The sequence below is a fragment of the Pelophylax lessonae genome, assembly GCF_965119305.1.
Source record: "Pelophylax lessonae genome assembly, chromosome: 4".
NCBI lineage: Eukaryota > Metazoa > Chordata > Amphibia > Anura > Ranidae > Pelophylax > Pelophylax lessonae.
This window is the reverse complement of record NC_138771.1, coordinates 595,703,939-595,719,056: the sequence shown is the minus strand read 5'-3', so window position 1 is coordinate 595,719,056 and position 15,118 is coordinate 595,703,939. Positions and strand designations below refer to the sequence as shown.

Below are 15,118 nucleotides of genomic sequence, written 5' to 3'. Positions count from 1 at the left end.
TGCAAAAATGGAACGGAATGGAGGACATGAGGCAGAGAGGGGGGAGATGAGACAGAAGAAAACATGAAAAATCTGTAATAGAATAGAACATAAGAGAACAAGTAAGGGGAAAGGAATAGACAGACAGGAAGATGGGAACATTGAAGAGCAGACAACGGAGGGGGAATGGAAGATCAAGGAGGAGGCTACAGACTAGTAAATAAGAGAAGATGACAAAAAGGGGATGAAAATTACAGTGAATGAAACATGACAAGTTGTAGATAGATGAGACAGAAAGACGAAAGAGACGTACGATGACAGAGAGCGAGAAGAAACATGGTTTAATGATAAATGTGAGAGGATCATGAGGAATTCTAGCTCAGATAGGAGACATAGCAGCCAGAAATGAGAACACGAGACATCCTTCACCTAAACGCGTAGATGTGAAAGTTATGTAGAACACCAAACAGACAACATACGTGGGCACACACTTCAAGAAGACTATATATCCCTGATGGGAAGAGCAGCCTTGTTCAGAAGAATAATGGAGTAAAACTGATTTCAGACTTGATGAAGAGAACATAGAATAGATTGAGTGAGACAAGGAGATCCCATTAGAGGAATCAGAAGAATGGAAAACACGGGGGAGAAACAAGAACCGAGGACAATCCACAGAAGAAGAAAAAATCAAACACAGGCTTGCCAAAGACAAGCAGGCCCGTCGCCGAAGGCTTCAGGGATTGAGGGATCCGCACTGCCATATGTGCTTTGACTTTTAAGTGGATTTCCAACAACACCAGCATTCTCCAATGCATTTGGGGCAGAGAGCTGTAATCACAGATTTCACAGTACAACCTGATGGTACAACTATAAAATACAACGAATAAATTGTGCTTTCTGAATTTCAACCCTATAAAGTAGTATAGAGTCTACCCACCATTTAAAGGGTAACTCCATGTTTGAAAAAAAAAAAAAAAAAACGAATATAGCATATACTGTACAAACATATTGTAGTTTAACCACTTTAAGACCGGAAGGATTTGCCCCCTTAATGACCAGGCCATATTTTGCGATTCGGCACTGCGTTATTTTAACAGACAATTGCGCAGTCGTGTGACGCTGTACCCAAATAAAATTGATGTCCTTTTTTTCCCACAAATAGAACTTTCTTTTGGTGGTATTTGATCACCTCTGCAATTTTTATTTTTTGCGCTATAAACAAAAAAAAGGACTGTGAGAAGCGCTGCACCTATCCGGATGATACCTTTGAACCACCAGCCTTCACCTAAAAACATCTACGCCTTATCTGCAGTCCTCTTAAGATTCTTAACCCTTAAACAATCTCCTCCGTGATTTATACAGCCTGAGGGATTATACAATCAGTTACACCGCCGCAGTTTAAAGTTCCAAACTGCTAAGAGGTCTAAGAATACATTACAAGCATATCCCCCGTACGAGAGCAGCTGGAGTTCCTGCTGCAATACAAACAAGGACATAGGCATACGTATATGCATGGAACGGACTAAAAAAATAAGATAATTGGTGACTAAATCCTTAAAAAAGGCCATACCAGGCCGAAACGCGTAGGATAACAACACAAACCCCTCTCTGAACCAAGTTCCTTGTCTATGGAACAACAGAGAAAATAAAAGTCTGACAAAGTCACTCTTTTCACCTGTCATGTACTTTCATACTTTCCTCTCACCTTCACCATGGGTCTCCACCCATGTCACTTAAATGCATAACTTATGGGAATACCCATACAACTTGTAACTTGTATTATATTGTAAATAGTTCAAATTAAGTGTTTATTTTTCAAAAACGTTTCACCTTGCCCTTAAAGTCCCTACCTCTGGATTTGAGGCACCCAAACACCTCCCTGCCCCCATCTATAACTGGCATTTGCAGCAAGAAGCACATGAAAGGGCAACCCTTGTCAAACAAAACCAAAGAAAATTCACAGCTCAACTTACCAACCAGCCTGCAAACAACCGAATTATCCTGTCTAACAGTATGTGTAAAAACAGGGGTTCTGATTCCCAGAGTGCTCTTGCTTCAATAAACACCCAATGAAAAAGGGGAGAAACCAGGTGAAAACTCTATGGTAGAATCCCAACCCACCTCACTGCTAGCTACACCAAATTACTCTCTGTGGGGGAACCTGCCTGTGACCACAACAAAACTGTGGCTACCAACGTTACACCCTAGCTTCTGCCCAGGGCACTTAGGTAAGGGTGGCCTTCTGGTGAGATCCCAAGAACACAAAGCACCCCAAGTCTTATAAGAAGATGCTCCAGAACTGTTGTAGACACGGCTCCAGGTCGGCTAGTTTGCCATCTGGCACAGTAGCACTTTCAGGTGCCAGCCCAGCCCCCAACTGAAACTCTATTGAAAAAGGAGATTGGGAAGGCCGTACTGCTGAAACAACCTTTGCAAAAGTTCCATAAAACCGTGTAAAAACATTAAACAGACAACGGAGGAAGAAGACGAACCCTCTAATGCATTTTTGCTAAACTAGCGCTTACTCGTAGCAGTCTCACTTCTAGCCACAGCAGATGACTCTTGCCCTATGGGAGGACCTGCTTGTGACCCCAACATAATCATGGCTACTAACTTTACACCCTAGCTTCGGCCTGTGACACCTAGGTGAGAGTGACCTCACGGGCCTTCTAATGAGATTCCAAGTACGCGAAGCGCCTCAAATTGTGTGAGAGGAAGCTCTAGGAATGCGTAGGAGCATCTCCTAGTTAGACTTGGGATCCTCAGCTTTCCCAGAATCTGGCTGGAAAGCCTGTGAGGTCACCAACCAGAGCATAACAAAGGTATATTTTCTAACATTTCTTTACATCTTCTTTAATGGCAGCGTGTTTATACTTTTAGGGGTAGGAGTCAAATTTATCAGTGGATCTTGCTTTTTGATGCAAGGTCTGTCTCAAGAAGTCAAGTCCTAATGTACAGTTTGATCCTAGGGACCAAGGGAGCTTCAAAGGAACCCAAGGCTCCATTTGTAGCATATCACTAATAGTCTTCCTGTGTGAGTGACAAGGTGACAACACAGAAAAGCAATTGGAAGAGAGGAGAGAGCATTTTCACTCCATAACAGGATGTGTCTACACAAGGACCGTCATGCCACCTATTATTTTTAATGAAAGCTGCAAATTTTTTAAATTTAAAATGCATATTATATATATATATATATATATATTATATATATATATATATATATACAGTAAAACCTTGGTTTGAGAGTAACTTGGTTTAGGAGCGTTTTGCAAGAGAAGCAAAATTTTCAAATAAATTTTGACTTGATATACAAGCGATGTCTTGATATACAAGTAGCGTCAAGTCACAGCTAAGTATAAAAGAGAAGAGAGGCACCTCTAAGTGTAGCAATATGGTTAAATTTAATGAAGGTTCAACATTTAGCAACTCACATGGTTGATGATTGGAACAGGCACATCTAAGGATGCAGGCATCCAGGCTAAAGCTGTCCACATAGACCATCCTCCGCACCGTCATCCCTTCCATGCTGCCCCTCGCTTTCAAATCGCTTTACTGCAGTGTGGTCTTCCCGGTCAGGATTACAGACTGGCAGCCGGCGGGGCAGAAGATAGTCTATGTGGACAGCTTTACCCCGGATGCCTGCATATTAGATGTGCCTGTTTTATTCATCAACCATGTGAGTTGCTAAATGTTGAACCTTCATTAAATGGAACCATATTGCTACACTTAGAGGCGCCTCTCTTCTCTTTGATACTCTGTAGCTCCTGCTGGATTTTGCTTCTAATCCCCTTATGGAAGTGGCTATTTGTGGATGGACATTTTATGGTTACACAACCTATCTCAATGCTATAATCTTTTAATATGAACTATAAATTTATGAATAAATGGTTGGGGAACGAATCATCTGAGTTTCCATTATTTCTTATGGGGAAATTCGCTTTGATATAAGAGTGCTTTGGATTACAAGCATGTTTCCGGAACGAATTATACTCGCAATCCAAGGTTTTACTGTATATATATATATATATATATATATATATACAGTACAGACCAAAAGTTTGGACACACCTTCTCATTCAAAGAGTTTTCTTTATTTTCATGACTATGAAAATTGTAGTCACACTTCAAGAGGTAGTCACCTGAAATGGTTTTCACTTCACAGGTGTGTCCTGTCAGGTTAAGAAGTGTGATTTCTTGCCTTATAAATGGGGTTGGGACCATCAGTTGTGTTGTGCAGAAGTCAGGTGGATACACAGCTGATAGTCCTACTGAATAGACTGTTAGAATTTGTATTATGGCAAGAAAAAAGCAGCTAAGTACAGGAAAACGAGTGGCCATCATTACTTTAAGAAATGAAGGTCAGTCAGCACGAAAAATTGGGAAAACTTTGAAAGTGTCCCCAAGTGCAGTCACAAAAACCATCAAGCGCTACAAAGAAACTGACTCACATGCGGACCGCCCCAGGAAAGGAAGACCAAGAGTCACCTCTGCTGCGGAGGATAAGTTCATCCAAGTCACCAGCCTCAGAAATCGCAGGTTAACAGCAGCTCAGATTAGAGACCAGGTCAATGGCACGCGGAGTTCTAGCAGCAGACACATCTCTAGAACAACTGTTAAAGAGGAAGTAAACCCTCCTCTGACACTTTTCCCTATAGGTAAGCCTATGATAAGGCTTACCTATAGGTACTGTAAATATCTCCTAAACATGTACCGTTTAGGAGATATTTACCTTACATTCAGCCAGTGACGTCACTGGCGCATGCGTTCTGTATGAACGGCCGCTCGTGCCGTCCCTTCAGAGACCCGTGCCGTGACCGTCGGCTCCCGCGCGCATGTGCGGGAGTGACATCACCGCGGCTCCGGCCAATCAGATGGCCGGATGCCGCGATCCCGGAAGACGGGCGACTGGACATGTCGCCCGTCATAGAGGTAAGCGGATGGCACGGCGGGGGGCTCGTTCTAAGGTAAGTATTTCATAATGAGCTAGTATGCGATGCATACTAGCTCATTATGTCTTTCTCTTACAGGTTGCAAAAAGAAGATAATTTTTTTTTTCAGGTTTACAACCTCTTTAAGAGGAGACTGTGTGAATCAGGCCTTCATGGTAGAATATCTGCTAGGAAACCACTGCTAAAGAAAGGCAACAAGCAGAAGAGACTTGTTTGGGCTAAAGAACACAAGGAATGGACATTAGACCAGTGGAAATCTGTGCTTTGGTCTGACGAGTCCAAATTTGAGATCTTTGGTTCCAACCACCGTGTCTTTGTGTGACGCAGAAAAGGTGAACGGATGGACTCTACATACCTGGTTCCCACCGTGAAGCATAGAGGAGGAGGTGTGGGGGTGTGGGGGTGCTTTGCTGGTGACACTGTTTGGGGATTTATTCAAAATTGAAGGCATACTGAACCAGCATGGCTACCACAGCATCTTACAGCGGCATTCTATTCCATCTGGTTTGCGTTTAGTTGGACCATCATTTATTTTTCAACAGGACAATGACCCCAAACACACCTCCAGGCTGTGTAAGGGCTATTTGACCAAGAAGGAGAGTGATGGGGTGCTGCGCCAGATAACCTGGCCTCCACAGTCACCGGATCTGAACCCAATCGAGATGGTTTGGGGTGAGCTGGACCGCAGAGTGAAGGCAAAATGGCCAACAAATGCTAAGCATCTCTGGGAACTCCTTCAAGACTGTTGGAAGACCATTTCAGGTGACTACCTCTTGAAGTGTGACTCTACAATTTTCATAGTCATGAAAATAAAGAAAACTCTTTGAATGAGAAGGTGTGTCCAAACTTTTGGTCTGTACTGTATATATATATATATATATATATATATATATATATATATATGAGATTTTAGTGAGTGGATCTACTTTAACATCTGCATTTTTAGTCCTTGGTCACGCAATACGTTTACTGCCCTCTCTGGGGCTGTAAGCCTGCTGTCCATGTGGTTAAGCCATGGTTTGTAGGTGTTCATGAGGCAGTACCCCCACCTTCAAAATGCCTGTCTTTTTTTAACCAGATTTCAAGGGGGATTTGTAACACTACACACCAAGTGGTTGGAACACGGTTACAACACGGTCCCCATTGACTTCCATGGGCGTGAGTTCACTGTCCTGTACTGCAAAGCAAAGCAACGTAGCCATGGCAATGTATACGGATTTGAGGGACCGCAATGTTATTTCAGAGGCGGGGATAAAAATGCAGATGGACAGCCTGTTTTACCACACCTTTGTGAACTAAAGCTTGCCATAGATGGTGCAATTTTCTTTCCTGCAACCACGGAACATGGTTCACAGAGCTATTATGTTCTCCTTGCAGGGGGGCTTGTCTTTGCCAGGAGAACACACAGTGACTGTTGCTAGCTAAAGCCGCTGGCAATAATTGCATGAAAAATCCAACATGCAGGTTGTACCCAAGTCGATTAATTTGGGTACACTCAGCCTGCCCATACATGGTTTGAATCTCGGTTCAGCAGGAATCGGCCAAGATTCGAACCGTCTATGGCAAGCTTAAAGTATATGTTTTTAGTTTTGGACAGAGTGGAGAGGGATTAAAATGTCTGTCAGTCTTTATTGCTGTCCGTGCCCTGTTAGGGAGATTTATCCTCTATTTGTCCTATTTACCGTTATTATTGAAAGTGAAAGTAAAAAATATATCCCAAATTTTGGGTTGTCCCTAGAAAAGTAATAGAGGAGAAATCTTCCAATGGGGCAGGGGCTGACTGGCAACTTTCAGCCCAGGGGGCAAGTTCAAACCAGAGACAGTGACTCAGCCCCACTCTCCATCGTCCCAGCTTCCTCCTGACCCCCATTTCAGGCTGAAGCTCCTCTCCAGGTACTCTCTACTCACTGGCTGAATCCGGGTTCCTGACCTGGCCAGCAGGGGGCAGTTGGGAGGAGCTGGGGCAGGTCGGTCGGGGCTGCCTGGCGAAGGAGAGTGGGGCATGGAACCAGCCTCTGCTCAGACACAGTTTACACCATCCATTCTAGGGGGGAGGCCTGCGCTCTGTCCTTGTCTTCATCCCACACTCAGTAGGTCAGCATTTGGGACTTTTTACTTCTCTTCACCAAGAGTTCTTTAGGCATGTCCATGGCAGAAGAAGTGCAGCCTTTTTTATGGAGCATCAGAGCGGCCCGGGGGGCAATTGCCCCCCTGCCCAGTCCTCCCCTGCAATGGAGACACTAGTTCTGGTGACCTGGAGGTTCCCAAGAAATTTCCTTAATTTGCAGGGATTTCCGCTCACTTCCTGTTTGGCTATGGAACAGGAAGTGAAGGGAAATCTCTTCTTTCAAAGCTTTCGAAGTGAAAGCTCTTTGTTTTTTGTTTGTTTGTTTGTTAAGGGAAATCTCCGCAATGGGACACAGATGGTAAAAAAAAAAATCTGATAGGGGTTATAACCCCCCCTTACTGTATCCAAACTAATTTAAGTCTTAAAGAGGCATGCTGGCGACCCTGATCACATATAAATTCCAGAGCCATGGCATCACTTGCAGGGAAGCTGAGTAGCTTCGGCTTCTCTGCCCTGACACTAGCAGAGACGGTAGAAGAGAAGGGATCAATGGCCAGAGAGACATGATATCACACACGTCCTCCTCCAGCGTACAAAATGACGAGTCCACCTCTAACCTTCCCAGTGTTCCAATTAATCTCCAGCACATGAATGCACATTATATATTTGGTTTGCATATTATCTGTCTGCATAAAGCAAGCCTCAGGGATGGATTTCAAACAGGAGAAGAGTGTAAACCTCTCACAAGAGATCCGCAGGCTTTATGTGTGACAAAAAGCGTGTCTCCGTACCCCGGCTGATTAAACGCCTGTCTTTCGGAGGCTGGAAATAAAAGGCAGCTAATACAAAAGTCCTGCTGGAGGCTCCAACTGATCATGCATGCCCTGACTGTGGGGGTGCACTGATTGTATCATACGGGAGGCTTAGGATCAGCCTGATATGGCGGGTACGTGCTGTTCATATCACAGGACGCTGACACCGCGGCCACCGTGTCGTGATGACAGAACAGAGGCTGAGCGTATGGAGAATCCTCATGAATTAGAGTGCAATTTAAGGCCTACTCCAGCCACAAATAAAACTTATCTATAAAAAAATAGATTATGCTTCCAAATGCTTTGCAAAATAGCATAAATGTTTTTCTCTTGCATTGTGATTTAGGGTCCTTTCACACAGGAGTTCCGATCAGATCCGCCTGTCAGTTTTTTAGGCAGATCTGATCGGATGCCCCATTCAGCCCTATGGAGCAGCGGATGTCAGTGGTGACATGTCCGCTGACACCCGCATCCGATCCTATCCGTGAACTCCGGACGGATGGAAGCCCTATTTTGGACAGGCGGTTCGCTGTCATCCGATTCCCCATAGAGAGCAGCAGGGCTCTGACACCTCCTTCTCCGCACACAGTGCAGAGACGGAGCTGTCACCTGCCTGCTCAGCGGGGATCGGCAGATCGATCCTCGCTGAGCAGAGCACGGTCCTACAACGGAATGCGGACCGTGTGAAAGGGGCCTTAGAGTATTGAAGCCAGAGGATCAGCAGGGCAGCCAAGTAACTAGCATTTTCAGAAGGTCAGCAGTGGAAGACTTCTTTACCACCACCCTGACTTCTCTCCCTCCTGTAAATACCCCACCAATCTATCAGATTATAGAGCAGACAGCCCTCTCTCTGCAAGTCCAATTTCAACTTTGCGTGGAAACTCAATTGGGGGAATTCAATAAAGCTGTTGCACCACTTTTCTGATGGTAAAGTGCTTGTAAACCCTTAGGCCCCTTTCACACACGGAGTCCGTCAGGCGGACTTCGTTTTTCTCAGTGAGGGATCAATATGCCGATCCCCCGCTGAGCAGGAGGATGACAGCTGTGTCTCCATGTTGTGTGCGGAGACGGAGCTGTCAGGTCCCCATTCTTCTCTATGGGGGGAATTGGATGGGAATGGACCGTCTGTCCGTTCTCATCGATCTGATCCGCCAGACGGATGGAAAATAGGGTTTCCATCCATCCGGACATGTCTCCGCTGACATCTGATGCCCCATAGAGATGCATGGGGCGTCCGTTCAGATCCGCCAAAAAAAACTGACAGGCGAATCTGAACGGACTCCCTGTGTGAAAGGGGCCTTACATATACCCTGTAATGTGACAGGCCTCAGGGGATACACAGAGCATAAACAAATCTTCCTACATAAGTTGTACCTGTCTATCTGCATGTCAAATCTGCCCGATGTGAACGGGGGCTTAATGTTCCATAAACGACACCCCCCGAACCAGATTGCAAAATGCAGTGAGCTTGCCAGAATCGAATCGCATGGAAAAAATCACCACAAAGCTACTGGCGTTTTTATAACCTCCAATGTGCATGAGGCCTTAAGCTGGCCATACACTAGCCAAAATATCGGGCAAACTCATTTTCGAAAAACAAAAAGTTGGCCGTGAGAGCAGACAATCGTGCCATCATGTAGTGACCGAATTTGAACAATAAATCATTCAATGGACATAAATGAATCCGTTTTTCGTTCAGTTTGTCACATATGCCTAGTGCAAGCAGGTCGGCCGAGAAACACATTAACCTTTCAGTTTATCGTTCATTTATCGTTCGGCCGGCAGATTTTCAAAACTGTTCCTTCAATTTTTTCGGCTCTGAAACGATTTTCTATTAGTGCCCATACACTGGACGAAAAACGAACGATCGGACCAAATGACAGATTTTCGAACAATCTTTCGGCTAGCGTATGGCCAGCATTAGTGTCTATTAATATATTTTTCTTAGTTTGTCAGCTAGCAATTTTGCACGGAGAGGTGGTGGTGGGTCCACTTTAAGTAAACGCCTTGGTATTTATCATAGAGATGTAAGCCTACTGGACAGCTGAGCCACCTAGAAATGGTTTAACGGCACGACGGGACATGGCAGGCTATAGAAAACAATGCGCGCTGCTAGTGCGGGGGATCAGCCGCTGTTTGTCTAAGAGTTAGCAGGATCCTTCTTCTCTTTGAAGCAAAGCCAAACCATTAACCCTGCTTGTGTCTGGAGGAAAACAGCGTGTGTCACACACATTTAATTCATAAACCCGGCTTATAATCTTCTATCCATTTCATTAAAGAGTCTCTTCTACCCTCAGAAGCTTCTAATTGATTGATCCCTGCGCTACTGCAGCTTTCATGCTTCCTCGTTTTAACCTACACCTCCTATACTGAGGAAATAAAGTATGTCAATAAAATCTGTAACTTAGGGTTCCATCAGACAGGCCATATGCTTATCACTAGGGATCGACCGATTATCGACAATGCCGATATATCAGGGGCCGATATGCACTTTACCCGATATATTGGAATCGACCCCTGAGGTTACCGATATTGCCGATATTTTGGAAAAGTGCTTGTATCGGAGTGATGCCTGTAGCTAGAGGCATCACCCCCGGTACCGGCATCCATAGCCGACGGTCGGCTGTCTTGTAATGACAACCGATGTGGCTGACAAGCCGCTTGGCTGTCATTACAAGAAGCGGGAGGGGACATCCCCCCACCCACTGCCTTCCGCGGCTCGCCCGGGTCTCCCGTCCCACCTGCACGGCCGCCGAAGACCCGATCAAAGCCACATTCAGCTCTGATCGGGTCTCCATGTAAAAACCCGGAAGTGATGTCTGGCGCCAGATTAAAAAAATGACAACATTCAAAACAGCCAAACTTGACATTTTGAATGCTTTTAAGTGCAGAGGAGGGGTTTGGGGTCTTTTAGACTCTATACCTCCACAAAAGTGCCTGTCAAAAAATACATTTTAAATGTACAAAAATATCGGCCAATACCGATATGCATTGGCCAAAATATTGGTATTGGCATCAGTATCTTCTCCCTGGAATGATCACAGAGTGCCTGTGATCCTTCTATATAGGATCACAGGTCTCTATGGTCATTTCAACAAGTCCCTCCCCCCACAGTCAGAAAACACTCCCCTAGGCTCACACTTAACCCTTTGATCACCCCTGTGTTAATCCCTTCCCTGCCAGTGTGATTAGTACAGTAACAGTGCATATTTTTAGCACTGATTACTGTAGTAATGTCACTGGTCCCCAAAAAGTGTCACCACAATATCACAGTCCCGCTAAAAATCGCAGATCGCCGCCATTATTAGTAAAATAAAAAATAAAATAAAAAAAAAACAACAAATCTTTCCCGTAGTTAGTAGACGTGATAATCTTTGTGCAAACCAATCAAAATACGCTGGATTTTTACTTTTTTTTTTGGGGGGGGGGGGGGTGTAATATATCAGAAAGTGAAAAATATTGTTTTGTTTTTTTCAGAATTTTCGCTCTTTTTTTGATTATAGCGCAAAAAATAAAAATCGCACAGGTGATCAAATACCACCAAAAGAAAGCTCTATTTGTGGGAAAAAAAACTGCACGAATCACAAAAAATGGCCTGGTCATTAAGGGGGGCGAATCTTTCTGGTCCAGAAGTGGTTCATAGAGTAACTAACCCTTTATCCAAAACAAGAAAAAAAAATGGTGGCTGCAGTTCTCTTTTACAAGATCGATTCTGTTTGGCTATTCTGATCAGTGCTGTCACAGTGAAACAATCTTGCCCATCCCGGAAGCGCTGCTCAGAGAAGAGGAATAAGGGTGGGGATTTCGAAATCCCCGGACCATTGGATCAGCTGTGGGAGCCCTGACAGATCATCATTGCAGGAGGCAAGTGCAGTAAGGATCTGGAGGTGGGGAGGGTGCACAACAGCCTTTCCTCACCAGGGTTCCGTGCAACCCTAGTGATCCAGAGGAGGCTAGGGGTTCCTTGAGCTGTGGCTAACTGACAAACTATCTGATGGCCCCTGAAAAGTTTAGGGGTCAATACCACTTGATTGAGTCAGCAGCATGACTGCAAGGATGGCATTCTGACCAACACCGTAGGGGGGGGGGGGGTTGTTCTTCCCACTGACCACTACCACCCTAATGCCCCCGATGGACTAATCATAGTAGGGGTTCCCTAAGACCTGGACATTATTTCAAGGTTTCCTTTGGGGTTATATGGTTGGGAAAGGCTGGTGTATCATGTTAGTTCACCTTTATATTTTTTTCTGCAAAGGTGAACTAATCCTTTAAGCTAAAGATGACCAAGCAGCTCCGACACAAGCTTTCATGGATAATGATCAATGAACATATGTCAGCTATGCTGAACGATAAAATGAAACAGTTTGATAAAGTGTGGGAACCATGACTCCGCTACCTCACTGGTGGCGTTTAGGAGATCTCTGGTTGCCTGGGTCCCGGAGACGTGGGGCGTGGGGTGGGGCCCTCCTCTTTTCTTTTCCCCCTTTTTCTTTTCTTCCTTTTCTTCCATTTCTTTCCTCCTACTACTCTTCTTTACTCCTATCTCTTTGGAGTCATCGCTCTATAACATACGCCCTATTAGGTACTCCCAATTGCAGTGTCTATGTGTGCCAGCATTAGCTACCCCGGGGCTGGGATACAGTGGTAGGCTGTACAATTGGTTGACTTTTTTTATTTCCGCCTTGGAATATTGAGGTTCCTTGTTACGTCCTTCATTTCTCCTTCCTAAAGCTCATTGTAACCTGTTGCATGTATCAACCAATACTTGATCTTGATTAACCTTACACTGTTAAAAGATTTTTCACTCTCTCAGGGCAACAGATCCAAATGTATAGCACTATAGTGCACAATGATTGTTTCTTGTGCTTGTTCTTTCGCCTTTTATTTTTTGCTTGCTGGGGGACAATTGGGACTGATGTGCCTATGTTTAGTTTTTATACCTTTGATGTTCTTTCTAAAAAAACTTTCAATAAAAATAATTGAAACATAAGCTAAAGATGAGTTGGAGGGTGAGACATAGTCATCATTCTTAATCGATATAAAGCCTCGTACACACGCAACGATTGTTGGCCGACCGATCGGCCGTCTTTTGTCCAGTGTTGTTGTGTTGGTTGAAATGTGCTCTAGACTGCACACGAACAAACACAAACCAACTTCAGAAGTGATGTCATGTTCTGGTCTACTTTTCGTGTGTTTTTTCTTCTCTGAGCATGCCCAGTCTTGCTCATCACATTTTTGTCTGCCGAAATCTGTACTGACTGAAGAACAATCGGCCGTTCTGTTGACGGCCAACAAAAATTTTATAGCATGCACACCAGATTTTGTTCAGCCGAAAAGTCGCAGTCGGTTATCGGAAGCATCATACTAACAAGCCGACAATCGGCCGATCGGACATTGGCCGAAAATTCACGGCCAACAATCGTTGCGTGTGTACGAGGCTTAAGAAACCAGATAATTAATTTGTTGAATGAATTCCCGTCTACTTGTTTTCCTTTGGTGCCAGGGGGCTAACGTTCCCAAAACAGCCTTCCAAAGCATCCAACTAGTTTTTATGTACCCAAATGTGAGAAAGATGATATTCTTGGTCAACTGCTCTCTCACATGCTTGGTGCAAGTATTCAACCCAGTGGGATGAAAACCTCATACTACAATACGCACCATTATCAAGTGTATATTAGTTGTATTTAATCAAGGAAAATTAGTGCTCTCATATTCAATGAATAAATACATTGCAATTTGTCTAGGTAAATTGTTTACCCTTGTGGTAACATCGCAGAAGCAGCTTTATGCTACATTATGGATAGCGCCATTCAGCACCATTCTAGATTTGCATGCTGTGGTAGCAAACACAGTTTTTATACACTAACGACTAATTGACATTATTTTGTGGGAGCACAAAAAGATACTAGTACGCTCAGGGCAAACCTTTGTACAGTATATACTAGCTAGGCCATACAATATTCACATGGGATTTGAACCCTGCCCTCCAAAGCTGCAATGCTAACTCCCAAGCCACCTAACCATATCTCTGAAATCTTACCCATCAAGATGTCATACCTCTAAACCCAATATAGGCATGTCCATCGGGATGTCATGCCTATACAAGTAAAACCAAACAAATATGTATAAGGCCCCTTTCACATGGGCATTCACAGTCCATTTTTGACCCATGATTGGACAGATCAACGATGGACTGTATTGTATCTCTATGGGTGGCCAGATGTAACCAGATTTTCATCCGTTTACATCAGGGTCTGTTCAGCTTCATCATACATAAAAGTAAAGCCCCGTACACACGAGAAGAAATTCGGCCGGGAATTTTCGTCCGACGACCGATCTGCCGATTTTCGGCTTGTTAGTATGGTGCTTCCGACAACCGACTCCGACTTTTCGGCCGAAAAAATCCTGGTGTGCAGGCTATATAATTTTTGTCGACCATCAAAACACATCCGATTTTCCTCTTATTAGTACAGATTTCGATGGGGAAAAATCTTATGAGCAAGACTAGGCATGCTCAGAGATGAAAGAACACATACAAAGCAATCCAACACATGACATCACTTCTGAAGTAGAATTCTGTCGTGCGGGAAAATTAGTGTGCAGTCTAGAGCACATTCCAATCAACAGACACCACTCTGGACAAAAGACGGACGACCGGTCAGCGGAAATTCGTTGCGTGTGTACGAGGCTTAAAGCGGAGTTCCGGGCACAAAAACAGTCTTTCAATAAACATACCCCCGGGACAGTCAGGGCTAGTACATTCCACAATGGCTAGCCTCTGATCTGTCCCGGTTCGCACTTACCTGCAAGAAGAAATACTCACTTATAAAATTTCTTCTACAGCGTTGCCATCTCTGTTGTGGGCAGCTGAAGCCGGCGCGATCCTGTTCTGCGTCCTCTTCCGTGTCTTCATCTCCCAGAATGCGCCTGCACCGGCCCCTCTCGTCACTTCCGGTGCGGCGCCGCATTCCTCCACAGCTTCTGGGCATGCCCAGAAGCTGTTTACCAAGGAATGCGGCGTCGCACCGGAAGTGACGAGCGGGGCCGGTGCCGTCGCATTGATTCCTGGGAGCGATGACGTTCAGCTCCCAGGAATCATTGCCAACTGGAAGTAACGGCGCGGGCCGCGGCCACAGAGGGAGGAAGTGGAGAATAGGTGAGTATTTCTTTCTACGAATACAAGGTGAGTAAAAAAAAAAAATAACCCTAACTATCCAATTCCTTTTCAGGTGAAGAAGAGCCAGCGGATGGGCACAAAATCGATTAGGTCGATTTTGTGCCCGGAACTCCGCTTTAAGACGTTTCCA

At 44.7% G+C, this 15,118-nt stretch overlaps 1 protein-coding gene across 1 annotated transcript in view; it reads right to left on the bottom strand.

The window, feature by feature from the left end:
* PDE4A (phosphodiesterase 4A) overlaps positions 1-15,118 on the bottom strand; it is a 546,165-nt gene that overhangs the window by 512,428 nt on the left and 18,619 nt on the right. The gene's annotated exons all lie outside the window — the stretch shown is intronic.